Below are 24,317 nucleotides of genomic sequence, written 5' to 3'. Positions count from 1 at the left end.
TTCCATCTGACTAGACAAGAAATTCACATTTCTCCCTTAGAATGCCCCCCTCTGATCTCTCCTTGACCCAACTTTCTGCCCTGCACCGGAACCTCTGCAGCGTTGACACGCTCTGATGTTTGCTATGGAGAGATTCACACATTTTAAGGCATTGCCTCTTTAGACAATAAGAAACTGTCCTGAGTTATTTCTCCAGCCTGATTTCACCCCCATCTCATTGCTTTCTCCTCCACAGACCTCATAAAGTCCTTTCAAAAGGAGACTTGATAAAGATGGCTTTGAGCTCAACTTTATTCCCATATAAACTAAATGAACATGGATTCTCTCAAAACCAAGCTCACTGACATTGAGTTGATTCTGGCTCATAGCAAGTCTGTAGGACAGGGTAGAATGATCTTTTTTGTTTCCAAGACTTTACATCTTGACCTGAGTAGGCAACCTCATCTTTCCCCCTCAGAGCAGTTCTTGGGTCCAAACCAGGAACCTTGTGGTTAGTGGTTCAGAAGTTTTAGATATAATGCTGCAGCCTTGACTCCTGTGTTCTCATACCTCGGCAGTTGAGAAATTTGAGGTCTATTTGAAACTGATTCTTCTGTAGGAATCTGCTTGTTGTCTCTAGAAATGCTTTTCTGTTCTTGATGTGTTTAAATTTCATCATACATCCATCTGTGTGTGCATACACAAACAAGAGTGGAAAAGAAAATCTATTGTGTTTGTTATTTCATGCACACAACTAATCATCGGCCTCAATTATTTCAATAAATCAAGAAAGTTCTCTGTCCTCCAAATATTTATTTTATCCTCCCCCATTTAGTCATTTCCTTCTCTCTGAAAGTCTTAAGTAAAACACAAAGTGTTTATGTGTTTAGTTCTAGCTTCCATATTTTTCCCCATTATTTCCATCTCTTCTTTTCCAATACTTTCTATACAGCACGTGACTAGCATGCCCAGATCACAAATTCATTTCACAGCTGAATCTACATAATCTATAATCTATTCACCAAGCACCTTACTCTCACAATTATACATGTCCACGCCTAATTATCTCCAATTAGTTTTGTTCATAATTGTTCACTCCTACATCCCTATTTCCCTGAATACATTTATTATGCTTAGTTTAAAATCTTGTTCCATTTAATCTGCTTCTTCTGCAAGTTTGCTGCACTTGCTGGTTTGTTGTTAGCATGTGCATACCCCAAGTGTCCTCTAATATTTCCACAAGAGTTGTCACTGCACTCCCCTAAATATAGTCATCATCTGCGGTAACGAATCCTGAACTCGGTTGAGGTAGAGAAAAAAATTCCCAGCTCTCACGTGTGCTCCTCCAGAGATGCCCCTTCAGAGTGTAAGGTCTGTAGTGTGACATGGTAGGCTCCATCTCCTAGGGGAGGTAGTGGTAGTTACATAATTTCATGTCCACTTGATAAGTAAGTGTAGGGGTGGAGTCTAGCCTATCCATCAGGTCACAGCCTGATGATGCCTCCTTGTGGGCGTGGCCTTCTCATGAGGATTCTGGGAACTTCCTCTTCGCCTTGGAAGTGGGTCACACTCTCTCTCCCTGCCTTCCTCTTCCTGTTGACAAGGCTTGTGGAACCATGATGAGAACTGAGCAAGCCCTGAGGAAGAGACTTGTGCCAGCCCTGAGATGCTTCCATCGCCATTGGATCCCCAAGACTTGCACCCACTGGCCTGTGATCTTCCTGCATGTTTCATCATTGTAGGTGCTGCGTGTGTATGAAGAAGGGTTTATGGACTAGTATTGGACTTATGGGCTGATATGGGACTTATGAACTTGATCTAGACTGGGCTGGAATGTTTTTCTTGATATACAATTGCTCTTTGATATAAAGTTCTTTCTTATACATCTATGAATGTATAAGTTTCTCTAGTCAACCTGGCCTACCACAGCAAGCTTCTGCCTCTAAGAGGGGACCATCATGTGCTGTTATTGATGGCTTTCAGGCTCAGGTGGAAGGGAAAGAATCAGCAAACAATCCACACCTGTGACCATCCATTGCCGTGATACCTCTCTGGGATCTTCTTCTGGTGAGACCGCTTCAATTCCTAACAAAGGTGAATGGAGTTGGCAATCTGCTTGTTGTCCGCTCAGGAGAAAAGAGGCACAACTAGGAAGCTACCTGGGACCCCCGCCCTGTCACCATACCCCACCCTACCACCTTCACTGCCCCCGGGTTTTCTCAGTTTCTGCATTGACTGCTGTGATCCTGTAGTGTTTCTAGCTTTGGGACTGAAAACCACAGCGGCCCAAGGGGGTCACCAGCTTATCCAAAACCCTCCTTCCATTTCTGAGTCTCCACACCTACTTATAAGTATGATCCTGCCCGCCAGGCCCTTCTCAGAGAACATAGCCTCTAGGTGACAATCACCAATCACCTACACTCAGAACTCTTCCTAAGATGAGGCTTTGATGGAAGCAAGGCACATTTTCTTCAAGGGTTGTTACTTCTTAAAACTAAGCCACTCAGTTTTGCCCCCAACCCTTCCACCATTGACCCCCAAAGACCTGTTGTGGAAAGGTATGACCCAGCACAGCAGTGACTCACTCCTCTGGGACGTCATACCCAAGAAATGTCTTCTAGCATCAGAGCTCGAGTCCTTATTTTTCTGAGGAAGAGATGCGTCGTGTTCTCTCTGATAATACAAACTGTTAAACCAGAGACAGAACGATGGCAGCACCCAGCACTTACATGGAGAGGCCCCTGGCCTGCATGCTCAGATTCCTGCTCTCCTCGCCCCGACTTCTTGTTATTAAAGGTGGGCACATTCCTGCCTACCTATTTTACTTATACATTAGTAGCAAAAAGTAATAATAATAGAGCTCACTTTGAAAGAGTCACAAAATTAAAAAAGGAAAATGCCAAGGAAGTGATTGTGTATCATTCCCAAGAACCGAATTTTTTATTCTAAGTTACATTTGTTACCATTTTATTGTCTGAGCTTCTGTTGTATGTCAGCTCAATTCCCCTGTGAAATGAAGCGAGGTATCAGGAAACACAGAAAATAAGAAGACATAAAGTCTGGGGACCACGTCTTTGCAAGCAATCCTATAAAATACCAAGACAATCTACAGGTGGCCATTTATCAACCTCAGCCAAAGTCAAGGTCTACCAATCACAGGGAACCCCCTGATTTGCAGCCGATAACAACGTCAAGGTAAAGATAGTGTGACAACAATTCTATGGCCTGCCAGGTGCTTGAGCAGTCACTTCACTGCAGGGAGGGGGGCAGGGGTTTGAGGGGTGTGGTTCACAACTACTCCAAATCCAGTTGTTGTTGTTAGATCATTTTATTGGGGGCTCTTACAGCTCTTATCACAATCTATACCTATATCCATTGTGTCAAGCATTAGTACATAGATTGCCATCATCATTTTCAAAACATTTTCTTTCTACTTGAGCCTTTGGTATCGGCTCCTCTTTCTCCCCACCCTCCCTCATGAACCCTTGATAATTTATAAATTATTGGGTTTTGTTGTTTACTTGTTTGTTTGTTTGTTTGTTTGTTTGGTCTAACGTCAACTGCTGTCTCCCTTCACCCACTTTTCTGTTGTCCGTCCCCCTGGGAGGGGGTTATATGTCAATCACTGTGATCAGTTCCCCCTTACTCACCACCCCCTTTCCTTCCCCTCCTAGTATTGCTACTCTCATTATTGGTCCTTAGGGGTTTATCTGTCCTGGATTTCCTGTGTTGAGAGCTCTTATCTCTGTACCAATGCACATGCTCTGGGCTAGCTGGATTTGTAAGGTAGAATTGAGGTCATGATAATGGAGGGGGAGGAAGCATTAAAGAACTAGAGGAAAGTTGTGTGTTTTATCAGTGCTATACTGCATCCTGACTGGCTCATCTCTCCCTTCTGATCCTTCTGTAAGGGGATGTCCAATTGACGACAGATGGGCTTTGGGTCTCCACTCTGCACTCCCCTTCATTCGCATCAATATGATTATTTTGTTTTGTTTGAGGTCTTTGATGCCTGATACCTGATCCCATCAACACCTCATAATCACACAGGCTGGTATGTTTCTTCCATGTGGGCTTTGTTGCCTCTCCGCTAGATGGCTGCTTGTTTATCTTCAAGACTTTAAGACCCCAGACACTATATCTTTTGATAGCCAGGCACCATCAGTTTTCTTCACCACACTTGCTTATGCACCCATTTTGTATTCAGCGATTTTGTCAGGGAAGGTGAGCATCACAGAGTGCCAGGTTAGTAGAACAAAGTGTTCTTGCATTGAGGGAGTACTTGAGTGGAGGTCCAATGTCCATCTGCTGCCTTAATGAAAGCCAGTATTTTATGCACTGAGAACACTACCAACCCTTCCCAAACAAGATGCATGGTGGTTTGGGGATGAATTAATTCATTATATTCCATGCTTTCTTAACCTTTCCACCTGCCAGCATCACCTTCCGGGCTGACAGGCTAAGGACATAAACAGGCTCCCAGAGAAAAGGAATCTCTAACTCATGGACATTTATGGAGCCTCTCTCTAAGCTGCCCTGAATATTCCAGACACTGACCGGAACTCTGTGACTTCCCCAGAAGGATCTGTCAAAATTACCCATGATTCACAGCTGGACCCCAAAGGCTTGATTTTCCCTGTAGGTAGGAATGGCAAATACTGATGCACCACAAGAAGCAGGAATCACCCCAGTGTCGTATCAAGGCTCTCCATCACTAACACAAGTCGGTGAAAGGCTGCATGGAAATGGGTAGGAAATGACTAGCCTTTAGGGACGAGACAAAAAACATGCCGTGGGGGATGTATTATCTTTTTTTTTTTTTAACATTAGAACCAGGCAGGTGCTCCAGACTGTCTGTCCGGACTTCTCCAGGACCTTTTCCTCCTCGAGGCTTAGGTTTGTGAAGGCAGCCACACAAAGATCACAGGAATGGGAGTCAGGGTCTGTGTGTCTCCCCTACTCAGTGCCCTCAATCTGATCCTTCATCTTGGGTTACCACTCTTCCTCCCATCGGTGAAATGGGGATTGTAACCCCTGAAGAGAAGATTTAAAGACTTGGCGGGAGATGGGGAAGGACCCCATGCTTATCAAGAACCAAGAGACTCATAAGTATAAATAGAATCAAACTCATTGCTTTAAACTGCAAGAGAAGCCCAGTGCCTTCAGCACACATAAATAAAATCCCATGGGAACTGAACGGCACCCAAATTCTAAACTCAATATATGGGGAGGGCAACCTGTTTATGAGGACCTTTTGGAAAAAAACACTCACTCACTCTTTAATGATCTGCTAGGTTGGATCACAATCCGGCATTCTGCTTATCCTTGAAAAGAGCCAGGTGAGCTGTATGAGAATATGGAGCAACAGTGACACAGAAGCACAGTGTGTTATGGGTCCTGTACTTTTGTGGACAAGCATTCCGAATCCGAAGGTAAATAGATCTAGGCCATCCCCTTCAGCCGAGTCTACAGTTTTGTTGTTGTTGTTGTTGTTTGCAATTTTATAATCTTTATTGGATAACCAGCTGCTAGTTTTCATCCACCCCGACGGTCTGTAGGACTTTAGAAGTGGTGACAGGCACAAAGGGAACCAATGTATAGAGCTTGTTTGGTCAATCTTCATTCTCCTTACGTTTCCTGGGCAATTGTACATGGATCACACAGGGGATGTTCGTGATTCCTTTGGCCCTGACAGCTTTATGGAGCCTGCTGTGCATGCGTCCATCTGGTGTGCCCAACTCCTTCAGGGCAAACTTCCCAGTCTCCTTGAGGGCCCGAGGGGCATGCTTCTTGAAGCCCGCGCCATGGATACGCTTGTGAAAGTTGATGATGTCCTCTGGTCACAAATCTGTTGGTACGCAAATGGCCCTTCTTCTTGGTGCCCTTCTTTACAGGAGCCATAGTACTGGGACCGGGCTGGGAAGCAGTCTTAGTTTGCATATCTGTAAAATAGGAACTCTACTAGCCACACAGGACTGTCATGAGGATTAACAGAAATTGTGCAAGTAATGCAGTTACTGCCAGGCCTATAGCAAATGTTCCATAAATGAATCTAATCTGTGGTACCAAGCTCCACCAGCTTCCTAATTTTTATTGCTTGTCAAATGAAAGGCAAAGCAGGGAACACCTCAAGGAACTCCCCTTACATCCCCTCAGACCACCCTAATCCTCTCAGAACTGATTGGTTGATTACATCGCAGCACAGCACATTATAGGTGAAGTGGGGTAGAGATTAGATAACTGACAAATTACTTCATTACATCACTGGAAAACCACTGAGAATCATGGTCCAGCCAAGGTGACAGCTATTATGGGGGGGGAGGGGGAGGACCCAATTTGATCCATGATACATCATTTTCTGTATATTGACTCACTGCCACTGAGTCGATTCTAACTCATAACAACCCTATAGAACCAGGCACACCAGCCTCTTTGGGTTTCTGAGACTGTAAATCTATATAGGAATAGACAGCCTCATCTTTCTCCCATGGAATTGCTGGTGGGTTTGAACCATAGACCTTGTGATTATCCACTCAGGGCACAGCCTACTTTACACTGCCATGCTGGTTAGTAAACTTCTGTGGCCAAAGAAAGTCCTCAGACAGAGAGTGGTGCTGAGGCACCAAGTCCGTTGGAGAGCCTGCATGCGTTCTGAAACTGTCAACTGAACGTGCAGGTGACCTCCGGCACGATGTGGTCTCACAACTGACAGCACCTGCTGCCCTGAGCAAACTTTTTATTTTATTTTTTTTTATTTATTTATTTTCTGAGCAAACTTCTTGGAGCAAGAAAGCTTTCCCCAGCTTTTGAAGGGAGCATTTCTACACGGAGCTCCCAGGATGATACGTGTTTCTTCTTTTCCTTGAGAGAGAGTGAGAAAAGGAGACAGTGAGGCAAATGAACACAACAGTGGTGCACAAACATCCCTCCCACGTTTCACTCACAGACTCTCTCCTTTCATACCTGGATGTCTGTCTTAGACGTGCTTCCCAAGGAGAGACCCCATCATGGAAAACTGTGTGCTGGTGGTTTATTAAGGACAGGCTCCCGGTAGGATCAGGGGGTTACTAGTGTTGCTGTAGCAGAAATGGCTCAAATGGGTGGTGTTAAAAATCAGGAGCTTATTTTCTAATAGTTCAGGAACATGTTGCTGTGCATAGAAAAAACATACACTGCAGTGGTTATGAGTTGGGCTGCAAACTGCATGGTCAGCAGTTTGAAATCACCAGCAGCTGCGTTTTCTACTCCCTTAGGCAGCTGGTCTCGGGAAACTCACAGTGGATAACTGTTGAGTCAATAATGAGTCAATAGCCGCGAGTTGAGTTGAGAGAGCCCGATTCTGTCCCATCGTCACAATCATTGCTATGTTTGGGCCCGCTGTTGTAGCCGCTGTCTCAATACATAGTGCTGAGGGTCTTCCTCTGTTAGCTAGCTCCCTACTGTACCAGGCATGATGTCCTTCAAGGATAGGTCTCTCCTGATAACATGTTCAAAGTATAAGAGATCACAACGCAGCATCCTGGCTTCTGAGGAACATTCTGGCTGTACTGTCAAGACAATTTTCCTCACTGACACCATACTTCAAATGTAGAAACTCTTCTTTAATATTCCTTAGTCATTGTCCAACCTTCAAGTACATACGAAGCAATTGAAAATAGCATGGCTTGCATCAGGTTCACTCACTCATTGCCATCCTTCAATAAGAACAATAAAAGAGGTTCACAAACCTCACTTATAAGAGTTTTAAAATATGAATGAAAAAGTATTAAATAATTCCTGACACCCCCCCAAAAAAAACAACCAAAACTGTTAAAGATATTTCCATATTGCTTTTCGATTGACATCCTCACTTGCGATATTCTTCACTTTTATCCAAGCATTATCAGCTGTGTGATTTATCCTTAACCATCTTTTCAGTGAAGAAGTAAGGATCTCATTCTTCAGAGGAAGGCCACTTAGACAACCATCATTGCGTTTACCACAGTAGAAGCAGCTAGCTGACTCCGCGTCTCTGAACATACTCTGTTCATTTTTGAAAAATCCCTTTCCACTCCTGCTGAACTCACAGTGACTGTGCCGACAATATCTTTGACTCTTGAACCCTTTCAGGACTCGCATAATTCATCCGTAACATCTCGTCAGAATGAGAAGCTGAAACGAATGACCACACGTCCCTCTCCAGCTGGTTGGCACCTTTTCTCTTTCCATTATGGTTGTTTCCTGGAGAAACCAATGCAAAGGAAAACAAGGTTGTCTTTCGTCAACAGCATAATGAGTTTAAAAGGAGCTGATACCAAGGGCCCAAATAGAAAGTAAAGCTTAGAAAATGATGGCAACATATGTACAAATATGCTTGATACACTTGATGTATGGAATGTTAAAAGAGCTGTAAGAACCCCCAATAAGATAATTTTTAAAGGTGTAACGAGTTTTGTGAAATGACTAAATAAATATCTCAAGCATAGTTTTAATTTTTGAAACCTACAGACAAACAACGAACATTACTATGGGTGCTTAGAATATGCTGTTGCAATGATGAACGTTAAAAAAAAAAAAAAGTAAGGAATGTAATTTGTGATTTTCACATCAGCAGTTGCCCAGCCGCCCACCTGAGAGAGAACGCCAAGCACAAGTGCCATGTTAACAACCGGTCCCCGAACTCAACAAAAAGTAGGCAGAGGTTCTCCTGAGCCAGTGCGAACCCACTGCATCTCTTGTCATTTTGACCTCGTGTTAATGGCCTCCCTCATCCAGATGGTGTGTCTGTGCTTTTGAGTTGTCTTTGTAGCTTTTAAGACTTAGTAAATGTTCTCCTTAAATGACATTTGAGATTGGGGTCTTTTTTGCACAAAGACTGTAGCTAGCAGGGCCGTATGAAGATATTCACTGAACGGCATGACAACAGTCATCTTCAGCTTGGAAAAAAATCTAGTCTCAAAAACGACGGGAATTATTGAATCTGCCCAATATTGATAAGACACAGTAATGTCAACCTTGCAGCTCTCACACACCCCTGCCCCCAGGCCTCTTTCCTTGAACTTGACACTGACATACAGTAGAAATTGAGCTGGTTCCTGTATTACATTTTTTTAACCTAATGGTGGTAAATAGCTATATTTAATTTCAATTTTTAAATTTTGAATTGTGTCCTCAGAAGGATCTGGTGAAATTCTAGCCTCTAGTACTTGTGAACATGACCTTGCTTAAAAACACAGAATCTTTAAGATGTGGTCAGTAAAGCTAGCATTCTGTTGTAGGGTGGATCCTAATCTGATAGGTGTTGTGTCCTTATAAAACAGACAGGGAGACACAGAGATAAATGGCTACGTGGAAACAGAGGCAGAGATTGGAATGGGGATTTCCAGGAACCAGCAAACCTGAACAAGGCCAGAATGAATCCCTCCCTAGAGCCTTGAGAGAGAGCTCTGTCAACACTTCAATTTCAGACTTCTAGTCTCCAGATGGGTGAGACAACAAGTCCCTGTTGTTTGACCCCACTGAGTTTATGGTAATTTGTTACAGCAGCTCAGGATACTAATACAACTTCAATTCAACAATTCTTCAAAATAGGTCTAAAGCTCTACAAAATGAGAAATGAAGATGGAATATGGACTATTGAAAGTGTCTTTTGAAAAAGAATTCTAGTCCTCTCTTACTCTGGGCAACATACAGGTGGAGGTAAATTTTCTTGGTCCTTAGAAAGGTAAATTTGAAAATGGAGGCATAGGGAAGTCCCCTAAAATATCAAGATATTTGGTGAGTTCACCTCCCATACATGTTTATCCCTCAGGTACTTTTGTATCCCATGACACAGTCATGTTTCCTTAGAAAAAAAAGAAACATCGGTGCCTGCATTGGAAGCAGCTTACATTTTTAGTTCGAAGGCAATATTTCATCACTGGCAAATAGAAGGATGTTCATTTTGACTGTGCACGAGAGAGTAAACCTGTTCTTTCTTAATTACCAACAGGAGAAAATAGGCAAAACGTTGAATGGAATGTCAAAACAAATTAAATAATTGCTTCTGCTTGTAAATGCTTTCGTGGACAACAAGTGAAACTCACGGAGAGTCTGATTGTGGTGACAGAATTCTGCTCATCTATTCACGAAGTAATTACAGAGGGTCTTCCTGCGCCAGCGCCGCCCCGGGCGCCGGGCACAGTATGTCCAAACGGCCAAGGTGCCTTCAAGCGCTCAAGCCTTCCTCCCATCGATTCTCTGAATTTGGCACACACATCGGAAAGATGTTTCCATGTTGAAATCGCTGTCTGCTGCTCTGATAAATAATGTTCTCCCAGGCTCCCCAAAGCAGAATTAATTTGGTGAAACAAATCAGTGGTTGTTTTGCTCATTGTTATGGTAATAGGGAAATTAGGTTTTTAATTAAGGCTGAGGGAGGATGGAAGACTAGTAAGTAAACGCCCACATGGTTTGATGCAGAAGGGACGTGACAAGTCTCTCTTTGTGTGCTGTGGTGCCTAAAATTCTCTCCATCACAGCAGCTACGGGAAGGTAAAGCACTTGTTCCAGGGGACACAATATATGCATTTCTTGATTTGGAAAGCTGTTAGATGCCACCATTTAGCACAAGTGAGATTTTAATATCAGCTGTTTTCTCCTGGCAGGGTCCTGTGACTATGTATTATAGGGAAAGTGGTTTTCAATCTTTCACATAGAATACAGTTATATATAAATATATCCCAAGCCAAACGCACTGCCATCAACTAGATGCCAACTCGTAGCAACCGTATAGAACAGGGTAGAACTGCCCTTATGAGTTTTTGAGACTAGAACCCTAAGGGAGTAGAAAGCCCCATCTTTGCCCCACAGTACAGCTGGTGGTTTTGAACTGCTGACCTTGCAGTTAGCATGCCAATTTATAACCACTATGTCACCAGTGCTCACACTCATATACACATACACGCATCACAGTTTTGCAAGTTAGGAAACTGAGACTTAGGTTAAAAATCATGGCCTATACCATATGTTAGTCCAGGTATACTAGAGAAACAAATCTAGAGATACTCACATGAGAATTTTATATCAAAGAGCAATTGTACATTAAGAAAATATCCCAATCAAGTCCATAAGTCTGATATTGCCCTATATGTCAACACTAGTCCATAAATTCCTCTTTAGACTCATGCAGCCAAGTAATGATGTTGAGGGAAGGAAGATCATAGGCCAGTGAGTGGAAGGTCTTGTGGATCCAGTGGCAGAGGAAGTATCTCAACACTTACGTGGGTCTCCTCCAGTTCCAGGCCTCTGGCAGCATCAGTGTAGCTCCATGTGGCTTGTCAACAGGAAGACAGAGCAGAGAGTGTTCAGAGCAGTCAGTGGTTTCAAAGTGCTGGCCTTGTGGTTAGAAGCCCACTTCACCATCAGGGCTCCTTCCATGAAGATTAGCATCTCTGAGCCCTGGAAACCCAGAGGATTCCTACGAGTCGGCGTCCACTCGATGGCAGTGGAGTTGTAGTCGTGTCACTTGGAGTCCTGGAGGTGCAATGGCTAGAGCACTCAGCTGCTAACCAAAAGGTCAGTGATTCTCCATGAGAGACTTCTGATAAACACTTACAATCTCAAAAATCCTAGGGAGCAGTTATTTTCCATCCAATCGCAATCATGTCGCTGTATGTGAGAATCAACCCCAGATGTGGGCAGTGAGCTGTGAAATTAATGGCACTACATCGTGGGCACTGAATCTTTTTTCCCCCTCCCAGTTGTCATCCAGTTGGTTCCGACTCATGGCCACTCACTGTGTATCAGAGTAGACCTGTACTCCAGCGGGTTGATTTTTCCCAAGTCTCTCATAGCACCAGGCCTTTCTTCCAAGCACCGCTGAGTGGATGCAAGCCTCTAAGCTTTCAGTGAACAACCACGGATGTTCATCATTTTCACCTCTGCGGAGATGCTGCTGGATCCATCTTCTCCCTCAGTCCCACCCAGCAAAAGCATAGTATGTGTGCACTTATGTTTCACCTTAATTGTGTGGTGATGCTTGTTGGCTGCTGTGGAGTTGGTTGCCACTGGGCAGAGAAGAGCTTCCCCAGAGGGTTTCCAAGGCTGTGACCCTTCAGAAGGTCTCCAAGCTGTCCCTTGAGGCACCTCTCCGTGGTGTGAGCCACCATGCAACAGGCTAGTGGTTGTGTATCGACCCGTTTGCACTCTCCAGAGATTACCCCTTGGACCTCTTCCACGAGTATTCAGAACAGCAGTGATTCTATCACTGACCCAGGCTCCCTAAGAACCCCTAACCATTGCACCGCAGGGGCACATGGCCAAGCCAAGACAATTAGGCCTAGAATTCCTAAGCTTAAAGAGCAATAATAAAAAATAAATCAAATTATTTTCTTTTCTAACTTGGTAAGACATGTATATAGTTCAAAAGTCGAAAGGGCACACATGCTATAAAGCATACAGCAAAGAAATCCTTTTTTTGTCTTCTTGGTTTCCTCCCTTCCCCTGGCTCTTCCATCTTAGCCAGGCATTTCTCTGGGCATCTTTCTGCAACTTCCTGATGCACACGCACACAGAGGCACATGTATTTCCCTACCTTCTGGTTCATGACTTAGATGGTGCTTAAGGTGCCTGTCGTTTTGTTCCTCCTGATTTTTTTTCTCTTAACATTCTTTTGTTTTGCTGCACAAGACTTCTTTCTTTCTTTTTTCATTTTCCCCGAAACCATCTTGTTGGGCCGTGATTCAGATATCATCACATTTCCTAGTTCAGTCACATCAAGCAGTTTTGCACAACTGACACCACAATCAGCTTCAAAACATTCTCTTGCTTCGTGAACTCCTTGATATCAGCTTCCCTTTAGATCACCCTCTCCCGCCACCCCCGGGACCCTTATGCGACTAGCTGTCTCTATGGGTTCGTCAATCCTCGGTTTCATGTACTGAAAAGCAGAAAAACATATAACAAAAATTCAAGAGGGTGACCCCGCAATGACAAAATATACATCTGAAATAACCCCAATATGAAAAAAACAAAAACAGGAAAACACAGACACTGTAAAAAATTAGATCAGGACCAACACTGGGGCGGGGGGACGACTGACAACGTTTTAACCATTGAAGACAGATTTATCATTTGACTTCCTATAGTCATCTCCCCAAAGCACTCTGATACCCAGTTGCTCCCCCTCCCTCTATTATGGGTCAAGGGGAATCCCCAGAGGCTTATTTCCAATGTAGATCCCACAGATGTATCTTGGGCTTCCATATTAACATTCTATCTTGATGGTGATCTTTCCCTATTACTACTAAAAGTTCTTAGTAAAACTTTTATGTTTTAGCTAGTACAGCTTCATAGTAGTCCATTGAAGACATATGCCATGCTTTATTAAACTAGTGTTCTTTCTTACTCATTCTTAAAAAAAATTAATTAGGGGGGGTTACATTTCAGACCATCATTTTTTTTAATCCAGTAAGCTGAACAGCTTATTTAACCTCCCAATAGCTTGCCCTGTCTCACCACTCCCCAACTCCCGAACTTTTCACCGTTTTCTGTCTTATAGATTATCTTCCTCTCCACCCAAATTCAAACCACTGCTCTTGCAGTGGACATGCAAGTTGTTTTCTATTTTAGCTATTTCAAATAAAATGATAACTCTGGTTCTGGACATGTGTTGCTTTGCTTATCTGTGACTAGCAGTAGGATGCAGTCCTAGAAGTAGAATTACTTGGCCGATTTACAATCTTGATGTACCTAGGCAAATTTTCTTCCATGGATCTTGTACAATTTTCATGTTCACCTGCAGTGCATGAGACTGTCCAGTTTTCCCCACAGTCTTGCAACGAGAAAGCAGGATCATACTTCTGAGGTATGTCAACCTGAAGAGTGAAAACTATGGTCTCCCGGAGTACTTTCTATTGGCGGCACTGTTCATCTTTGAGCTCTAAGATACCAGATGCTTGAAAGCTGTACAGAGGGGCCTAGGTTGTCAATGGCTATTGCCGAGAAGGTGAGTTAGAAGAAGGTCGATGGGAGCCAGCGAGAAGCAGAACCAAGACACAACGGGATAGACTGCCCCTTACTCGAGACACCAGGTCCCCCTCCACCAGCCTAACTCCCTCTCTCTCAGAGTTCCTGAATGGTGTATATGGTCAGCATGTTCTGCTGTTAACCAAAAGGTGGTAAGATTTAGTCTATCCAGAGACACTTCAGAGGAAGGCTTGGGGGATTTACTTCCAAACCCTCAGCCACTGGAAGCCTAATGGAGCGCAGTTCTATTCTGGACATGAAGGTGGGTCTTCGTACATTGGAGATGAGTTGATGACAGCTAGGTTCTCCCCTTTTTGGGTTGAAGTTGGTTCAGGTTGGGATTCTATAACCACATCCATACGGAGAGCACGCAAATAACCCCATGAGGGCCCTATGACCTGGTGACTAGGTATGTCTGCCAGCTGCCTGGCCAGAACCAGCAACCCTGTAAGAAGCTGCTATACATTCAATGTAACCAACACTGTAAAACTCTGGGCGATGTCTAATAATCATACACTTACCCTGTGCATCAGCAAGTCACTCCAACATGGGAACCCTGCAGTTAAGACTGCATGTGTGCCCCCAAGGACATAGCCACTTTGCTCACAATAGAAAGGCGGGAGATCATCCAAATGCCTAGCCACGGGAGAAGGAAAACCATAAACTGAAGTATATCTTATGATGGACTATCATCACTTGGCAAAGAAAAAGAGCGGACTATCAATGCATGAACCACATAGATGAATCTCACAGGCATGTCGAGCAGCAGAAGTCAGACACTTATGAATACATCCTATAAGCGCTCATGTTAATGAAGTTTTTTAAAAGGCAAAACTAAGCTATAGGGATAAGGTTAGAATAGCACTTGTCCTGGTAAATGGGGACAAGATCATGAGGGCATTTCTGAGGGAATGGAAATGTGCTATATCTTGATTGGCATGGGGGTAACATTAACTAAAAACCAAAATAAAGCAAACTCTGCCACACACCTTTCTTAATTTAAGCCACAAGGTATACCCCCTTGTTCCATATAAATGACTGCCTCTTGATCTATGTACAGGCTCCCAGTGAGCACAGTGTTCTGGAACATCCAAATTTCCCTTCACCTTCTAAGGAATTCCCATTCTTTATATTGGTCTATATAATGTGTTATGATCCACACTGCTGAATTAAGCACAGATAAACATCTTTCTAATATTCTTTGTGACATCATCAACAATATTGCTTGTTCCACATCCTCTTCTGAATCCAACTTTGAAAGTCTGGGCATTCCCTGTTGATGTACTGCTATAGCTATTTATGAATTATCTTTAGCATCTTGTCACATGTGTGTGATGTTACTGATATTGTTTGATAATTTCTGAATCCTATTGCATCACTTTTCTCCAGAATGGGCACAAATATGGATCTAGTCCAGTTGGTTGGCCAGGTAACTGTCTTCCAAATGTCTTGGCATAGGCAAGTGAGCATCACCAGGCTCCCCTCGTGTGTTGAAGCACCTCACTTGGTCCTCCATCAATTCCTGGACTCTTGTTCTTCACTAGAACCTTCAGAGCAGCTTGTACTTCTTCTCCCAAGACCCTTAGCTCTTGACATTCATTAGCATTCAATTGTTTACTCCAATATTTAAAAATTTTAATAAAGTATACATTGAAATTCTGAAACAATGTAAAATATTTCCATGCCATGCTACCTTAGATAATACTGTGTATTTTATATCAGTAAAAGGAGCCTGCGAGGCATAGAGGTTAGGGGCTGGGCTGCTAACCTCAAGGTCAGCAGTTCAAAATCACCAGTTGCTCTGCAATAGAAAGACCAGGCTTTCTACTCCCATAAGGAATTACAGTCTCAGAAACCCAGAGAGGCAGTTCTACCCTCTCCTATAGGGTCACTCTGAATCAGAATCAATCCGATGGCAGTGAGTTTGGTTTCACTTGGATACTAGTACCATTCATTATTAAAATTTACTCCATTTTTTAAAAATATGGACACTAGCAAAATTTAAATCATATAACAGGCTCATATCATATTTCCTTTGAACGAAGATTTCCTAAGATATCAATACACACGCTCCCTCCCACCTTGCTCCCTCTGTGAAGATGGGCCAAGCTGCTGCGCAGGGTAGTGATCATTCTCTGGCGGGAACAACGTTAACTATATTTGCATAGGTTAGTCTGTTATCATTTGCTAATGTAACAAAGTCATCAAATCAGAAGCTTAAATAAATAACCAAACGGGTGAGTGCTCATAAAGGAGACGGGACTATGAGGGCATGTCATTTCTTCATGCCTTCTCCAAATGAACTAAGGGCCCATCCTGACCTTTACTGGGGGCCGGGGGCGATAAGATCCGATCGGCCCCTTTCTGTATTCTTTGGAATCTGTAACATTCCGACTGTATCCATCAACCATCTGTATCATTCAGCCTGCTCCTCCAGAAGGAACTGGAAGACCGAGACTGAGAGTGTGAAAGTGGAGGGCCTAGGGCGTGGTCTCTGCAGTCATACTCAAAACCCATTGCTACCATCCAGTCAATTCCAGTGTCTGTTATTGGTTACTCTGGATTTACTGTATGGAGAACCACATGCTAAACAAAAGAGAATGATGGGAAAGCAACTCTGGAGTCACGCGCACACACACACACACACACACACACACAGGCTCATGCACTGCCAAGTTCCAAGGAAGCTTTATCTCACATAATTTTTTTTTCTCGCATAATTTTTAAAGGTGGGGCTTATGAGTTGAGTTGCATCTCTCAAAAAACCAGCCAAGTTCCAACCCTAGGACCCGTAGGTAGCCTTAGTTATAATCTCGTCAGAGGTTGTCAAGTTACAGTGAGGACATACTGGGTAAGGTGGGGGCCTAATCCAATGACTGATGTCCTTATCACATAAAGGGAAACTTGGACACAGTCAGACATGAGGGAGAAGACAGAGGGAGAGACAGGCGTGATGTCTCGACAAGGTGAGAAAGGGCCACGGTTTCTAGCAGCAGAAACAACAAGGAAAGCTGGATGAGGCGAGGGAGGATTCTCCCCTCATGACGTCAGAGAGAGCTTGGCTCCCAGCCTCCAGGTTTCAGGGTTCTCCCCTCCAGACCTAGGAGAGGATAAAATCTGGTGTCTTAGCCACCGCATCGACAGCAATTGATTTTGGGAGCCGAATCCAGGGGAGTTTCCAATATCTCTCCTGGATTGTGCTCACTGGTCAACGGGGGGCCCCTGAGCCACCGCTTCTTTATGGGGTTCTCTTCCCTACACAGACACGACAAAGAGGAGTTGGGGGGCCGCTTCTGCCAGGACTACTCTTCTCCTCCAGCCCTGGCTTATCAAATTCCCAGCCTCTGGTTTCGAGTTGGGATCTACCTAGGTGGTGGGAGTAGACCGGTGTCCTTGAAGCGGGCTCTGACCCATGGCCACCTTGTGAGCTGTCAGAGTAGAAGTGTACTTCACAGGGTTTTCAGTCGCTGATGTTTCCGAAGTCAATCACCAGGCCCTTCTTGCAGTGCTCCTCTGGATGGATTCAAACCCCTAACATTTCACCAAGCATAGTAACCATTTGCAGCACACGGGGACTTCTCTACCGAAATAACAAGGGCCCTTTCAGAGCTACCCCTTGCTAGCTGTGCTGAAATCTCTCGGATGCTCTGAAATCATGAGCCAGAAAGCAGGCAGCAATCCGAGGACAGTCACCCACCTCTGCCCCTTCAGCGGGCCAAGAAGAGGCTCCCGAGGCACTGAGACAAGTGAAGCAGATGGGAGCTCTCATAACATGTGCTTAATCAGGTTTATAATTCAAAACACTGGCATGGGAACTTCTTTCAGCTCCCTCGGTACCACTCACTCAATGATTCTCAAATATAATGTGTATATAAGAAATACCTGAGAACATGCATAAAATCCATGTTCCTGGGAGTCAACCACTGTCACCGAAATAAATCTTGACTGGGATGCCAGAAATCTGCATTTTGACAAGGGATGTGTCTCAGGGGCTCCGTGGACTACTTTTCAGGAAACCATGTTGATGTGAGCGTGTGTGTTTGTGTGCACATACATGTGTGTGCATGTGTGTGGTGTATGCATGTGTGTGTACATGCATGCATGCATGTGTGTGTATGTATAGAAGGAGCTAAGAATCATTAAAACAGCAAAAATTACATGGACGAGAACATGGGTATAAAGCAAACACAACCACAAAATGTTTCATCATGTCATCTTGTTAGTGTTATGCCATCAATCTAAGCTTCGGTTCTTTAGAAGTAAAATGGCAAGTAGCCCAACACCAGCTTCAAGGTGTTATATGACGATTATAAGAAAATATATGTAAAACACTGTGGCGATGTCTTGGCACAGAGTAAAGGATAACGATAATTGCCAGCAGGCTGGGGAGTGGTTGTTTCAAATTGCTGAGAGATCAACAAAAAACAGCAACACTCCAATTGAAAAATGGGCAGGGGGCATACACAGGCACTTCAACAAAAGAAGACGTCCAGGCAGCCAACCAACACATGCGGAACCGCTCATCATCAGCCATTAGGGAGATGCAAATCAAAACAAACGGGAGATAGCATCTCACCCTAGCATGAAGAGCAAATTTCAAAAAACAAAAGTTGGCAAGGGTGTGGAGAGACGGGAACCCATATGCAGTGCTGGCCACACTGTAAAATGGTGCAACCAATCTGGAAAACAATACGAAACTTCCTTTAAAGATTGGAAAGAGAAATACCAAGTGACCCGGCAATTCCACTGTTAGGGATATCTTATAGATCAATAAAAGCCGTGGTGTGAGTAGATATGTGCGCACCCAAGTTTGCTGCATCAGTATTCGGGATAGTGAGAGGATGAGAACTGCCTGAACGGGAATCGGTGAAAGAACGGATGAACAAACGACAGCATGTGCCCACAACGGAACCCGGCTACGCCATGTGACAGAGGAACTGGGAGTCTGTTAAACTCCTCGCAACTGGATGAACTTAAAGGACATGGTGCTGGGGAAGATCAATCCATCCCAAATAGTACAGGAGGCCACTGCTGCAAAGAGTCCAGGAGAGGTTTGCACAGAAAAAGAAACATTCTTTAAAGGCTAAAAATGAGGAAGTCGGCCCAAAGTGATCTGAGCAAAAGAAGACTCGGAGGAGCACAGGAATCCATGTCCATGTCCATATCCATGTCCACGTCAACAAAGGCAAGTAATGTTACATGCCATGCGCTGCAGCAATAGCTATAATCTGTCACTGAATACCTAGATCAGTGGTTCTCAACCTTCCTAATGCCGCGACCCTTTAACACAGTTTCTCATGTTGTGGTGACCCCCCAACCATAAAATTATTTTCATTCCTACTTTATAATTGTAATTTTGCTACCGTTAGGAATTTGGCGACCCCTGTGAAAGGGTCGTTCGATCCCCAAAAGGGTCACAACCCACAGGTTGAGAACCACTGACCTGGATGGACACATGAGGTGAACAAGTATGGGAAGGTGAATGGGACAACACTCATGCATATATACAGATCTATTCATAGGTGTCAAACATACACATACACATATATTCCTATGTGTCAAGCATATATACATATATATTCATGCGTGTCAAACATGCATACATGCTTGACAGAGAATATCTCTACATATATGCTTCCAATATATCCATTAACATAAAGCGCATATAGGAGTCAACGTTATGAAAACGTCTTAGCCATAACCAAACACCTTGAAGGAATGAGTTGCTGGACTTGATCATAGTCTCAGGGGCCTCAAGCTCAATTGGCCTAATACAAAGGCAAGGTTCTACATCTCCTTTAAGACGGGGTCCGAAAGCTTACGAAGGACCAGACAATGGGCAATGATTAGTCTCTCCCCATCTGGAGCAAAAGAGAGTGAAGGCAATTCAAGGCACAGAAACAATCCATTCACAGGAACTAATGGACCACGCAGGCCTCCAGAACTGTGAGATCAGAAAAGCCAAACAGTGCCTGGTGACCGCTGCTGTCCACCTGGAGAAAGATCAGCAGAGGCCATCCTGGAGAAAGCAGGAGGAAATTAGGGGACAAAGCTCAATGTCACCATCAACACCAGACTCACTGGTCTGATGGAGACTGGTTGAGCTCCCAAGCCCATGACTCTTAAACACCCTTCACGCCCAGCACTAATCTCACCCCAGCCCCAGCCCCGTGAAATGCATTCCTTAGAACAATCAATGACACAAAATTAAAGGAGCAGTGTTCGCAGAGGGACACAACTCAGAAGGTGGGAAAGGAGAGGAAAGAAGGATAGATGGAAATGGAAAACACAGGGCGGATATGAGGAACAGACTGTTATATTGTGGGAATGGAAATGAATGTCACAAAACAAAACGTGTACGAATTGTTGAGAGGAAAACCAATGTGTTCTCTAAGCTCTCACTCAATAGTCAGAATTCTTCACATACTCAAACTATCATTCAAGCCTGAGGGGAAAAATAATGAATTAAAATTAATAGCCTTCCATCCATTGATCCTTCTGAAAGAACTACAGAAGGGTGCTTTTCAGAAATCAGAAAAGTCAACTCTTTAAGGGGGAGGGGATGGGACAGAAGGTGGAATTGTGGACGGAAAGATTAACAAAACATATGTGGGCAAACTCATAAATTATTAGCTACTGTGGACCTTGTGTGTATGCACATATACAAATAAGTTACACTAAGAGATGGGACTAAGTTATAGATAATAGTAATGAGGAAAATGTCTCAGGGGAGTTAAAAAGGGCCTTGACTTGTTTGAAAGGAAGATAGAATTTTTGAATTTAGAATTTATTCCAAAGACAGATTTAGGACAGGTAATGCTATACAAGAATGCTCATCTCAAGTGGCTTTCTAGTAAAATGACCAGCAGCTTATGCATTTGGTTTCAATGTTTTTCCAGAGGAATCAGCGAGAATTAGCCCATTAGTAAAGTTCACTTTATAACAGAACAGATTAAAGTATTTTGAATAATTAAGGGTAAGGAATCAACAAATAGCTTCTAAATCAGGATTTTTAAAAATTCAGTGAAGCAGCACGCAGGGATGCAGAATAAAAATCGCAGGGAAAGAAAAATGCAAATCCCCCAAACAAAATAAACTTGCTGCCGCTCACAGCGACCCTGTAGGACAGGGTAGACATGCCCCTGGGGTTTCCAAGACTGCAACTTTTCATAGGAGTAGAAAGCCTCCTCTTTCCCCCAAAGTACAAAAAAGGTTGTCAAAACTAGCTTAATTACTTCAATAATAACAATTGAAAATGAGATTCAACATACCTATTCAAGATAAAGGGTGATACGTTCGACTTTTATCCGTAGCATATCTGCATGCTGCTTTGGGGCTGAGAAAGACTGGGCTTTCTACTCCCATAAATAGTTACAGTCTCAGAAACCCACGGGGGGTCACTATGAGTCAGCATTGACTCAATGGCCGTGAGGGAGCTTGCTGCTTGGAAATAACACACCGAAACACACAGACCAAACCTGCCATTGGGCCAAATCTGAGTCATCGCAACCCAAGAGGCCAGAGCAGAACTGCTCCCAGAGTTTCTGAAACCAGACAGCCTCAACTTTCTCCTGAGAAGCTGCTGGTGGGTTAGAACTGTTGACTTTGTAGTCAGCAGCCACACGGGCATCACCAGGGCTCTGAAACACACACACACAAGAAAGATTGAATTTTCATACAGTAGTCAGAGTCCTAGTGAGACTGCTAGCTGAGACAAATGAAGGAATTAAAGAGAATTTAATAAGGGGACTCTTTATAAAAGTGTAGGAAAGATTAAGGGAAAAACAACAGAGGATGGTGCAAGAGTGGGGACTATGATCATGACTAGATCTCCAGGACCTAAAGAAACCAGACGAGAAATTGGAGAGGGAAGCCTAGAAGAAAGGCAATAGGGTCTTTGACAGCAGGGCATGGCAGGAAGGAGTCAAGAATTAAACACTCACTAATCTTGTAAGACCTCCGTATGTTCATTTGTATAACTAAGATTGTGCGAGGCAGAAATCCAAGTTAGATAAACGCCCTCAGAAACAGTAATGGGAGTAATGATTCCCTGAGGGTATGGGAAGAGAGGGGAAGAAAGTGGGGGGGGGAGGGTGAACTGAGCAATGATGACTGCATAACCCCACTTGAGGGGAAGGAATAACAGAATGGTAGGTGAACAGACACATTGGATGGTGTAAGATATGGCAATAATAATATATAATATCTTAAGGGTCCATGGGAGTGTGGGGGGGGGGGGAATAAAAGGGAGCTGATATCAAAGAGTTCAAGAAGAAAGATAATGTTTTGAAACTGATGGTGGTAGCAATTGTACAATTATGCTTGATCCAATTAAATTGTGGATTGTGATCATATCTGTAAGAGCTGTTAATGAAGTGATTTTTTTTTTTAAAGAATGAAATATTCAGGCCTCACTCTCCTCCGCTGAATCTTTGACCAGTGTCTCTGGTGACCAAACCTAGCCAGCACCCAGACAACAAGGGGTCCTAATGATGCAGCCCTGCCATTCATATTGAGTACCTATTTGGGTAATTTCTCGATGCCACAGTTTAGTGGCGGTACTGGCAAACTGGACATTTACCCGTAATGGATGAGGAAGCTGCTGGAAGTGAAGTCGTTCTAAAAAGTACTCAATAAAAATGAGGATCTTTATTCTGGAGACAAGATTTGGTAGGGTTAGCCAGCAGTAACTGGTTTAACTGGTTTGATGTGTTTTGAGAGGCTTAACCAGTTTGACAAACACATTTTAAATCTCATCTTCCCTCATTAATTGCTGGCATGCATACAGCTTTATTAACAATTAATGCAGTACATCCCTCCTGAGGTTTCCCACGCATCCCTAATGGATTGTCTAAGAATCCCAGACAGCTCTTTGGTCACAATGGAGAGGGCCTTCTCAGGGGATGCATGGTGGAAACTGGAATCTTGTTGCCCCATACAACCTCTGGGTGGCACTTCCTTAGTGTGTGCCTGGTGATGTTTAGTCCCACATCATCCCATGGATACTAATCCACTCTGTGCAATGCTGGGTATATTCCCAGGGCAGCACAGTGGGCCAAAAGGTCAGGCTCCATACTTACACCCTTGGTTTCTTTCCCGGGGTGGAAATGGGTGAGCAATTCCCAAGGAGTCCCCAGCTGGGTTTGACTCCAGCACATGCAGCATTTCAGACTCAGAAGCAGCATCTTCTCCTTCCCCACTCACCAGTCCAGCGCCCCTCCCAACCCCCCACCACTCCATGTGTAAGGCTACCTTGTTTTCAAACCTCGGAAACTGAAAACATTTTGAAAAAGTGTTCCTCCCTTGACAATTGAAATGACTCTTCTTTTGCCTGAGTCTTAAGGAAAGTGACCCTCCAAGCACCAACGTGCTTTTCTAATTTAACTACAGTGTGATGAAGAGAGCAACTTCCTTTCACTAAAGAAGACAAGAGCAAAGTCCAGTCCCTAGCACAGTCTTCTACCGCGCAGACATCTCTCCCCGGAGCTTCTCAACATCGTGACCCAATAAAGGTCTTCACAGGTGGAGGCTCCAGGGCCAGAGTTTCAAGACAGGAGCATTAGAGGGTGACGGATCTCAGTTCAATGCCAGAAGGAGCTCGAAGCTATTCCAAGAAAATTGAGGCAAGTGTGCGTAGGCAGTTGGTATACAATACAGATCACACACTAATGAGGATAGATGGACTATTGAGTAAAGGATGTCAGAGAAAATGACCATTTATTGAGGGGTGTGGAAGGGAGGCTGGTAGTTAGATCTAATCTAGACTTCAAAGTAAATATAGATTCAGATGTGTTAGCTATGTATTTAATATTTTTAAAAGCTCATAAAATTAGATTACGATGTAAGTGATCTTTAAATTAGTTCCAAATGATGATGCCTGATGGCAGAATTCAAATGAAAATGATTTGTGACATAAAACTAAAATATCTATTCATCAAAACCAACAGTAACAAAAAGGCAAATTGTAAAAATTCAAAAGGAGATAAAAATGAATATTAAAAATAGGATTGCAATTTTAAATGGTTTGCACACATTGATTTTTTAAGTATTAGCACACCAATGGGAAAAAGAAGCAAAAAGGAAACATGAAATTAAATCACAGAGGAATAAATGTACATGGCCATTTAACACCAAGAAAAAATGGTTTTCACAGCCAAAGAGGCAGACCTTGCTGTCTATAGGGAGGCCAGAGGAGCATGGAGGGAAGAAGGGGGAAAAAAAGTAAATAGGTAGATAGATAGGCAGTTAGATATATAGATGATAGGTAGGTAGGTAAATAGAAGAGAGAGAGAAAGAGAGGTATAGATAGATAGATAGATAGATGATAGATAGATAGATAGATAGATAGATGA

Source organism: Echinops telfairi, unplaced genomic scaffold (assembly GCF_000313985.2).
Source record: "Echinops telfairi isolate 266 unplaced genomic scaffold, ASM31398v2 ScPeMD7_4225;HRSCAF=4972, whole genome shotgun sequence".
Taxonomy (NCBI): Eukaryota; Metazoa; Chordata; class Mammalia; order Afrosoricida; family Tenrecidae; genus Echinops; species Echinops telfairi.
Note: the sequence above shows the minus strand (reverse complement) of the source record.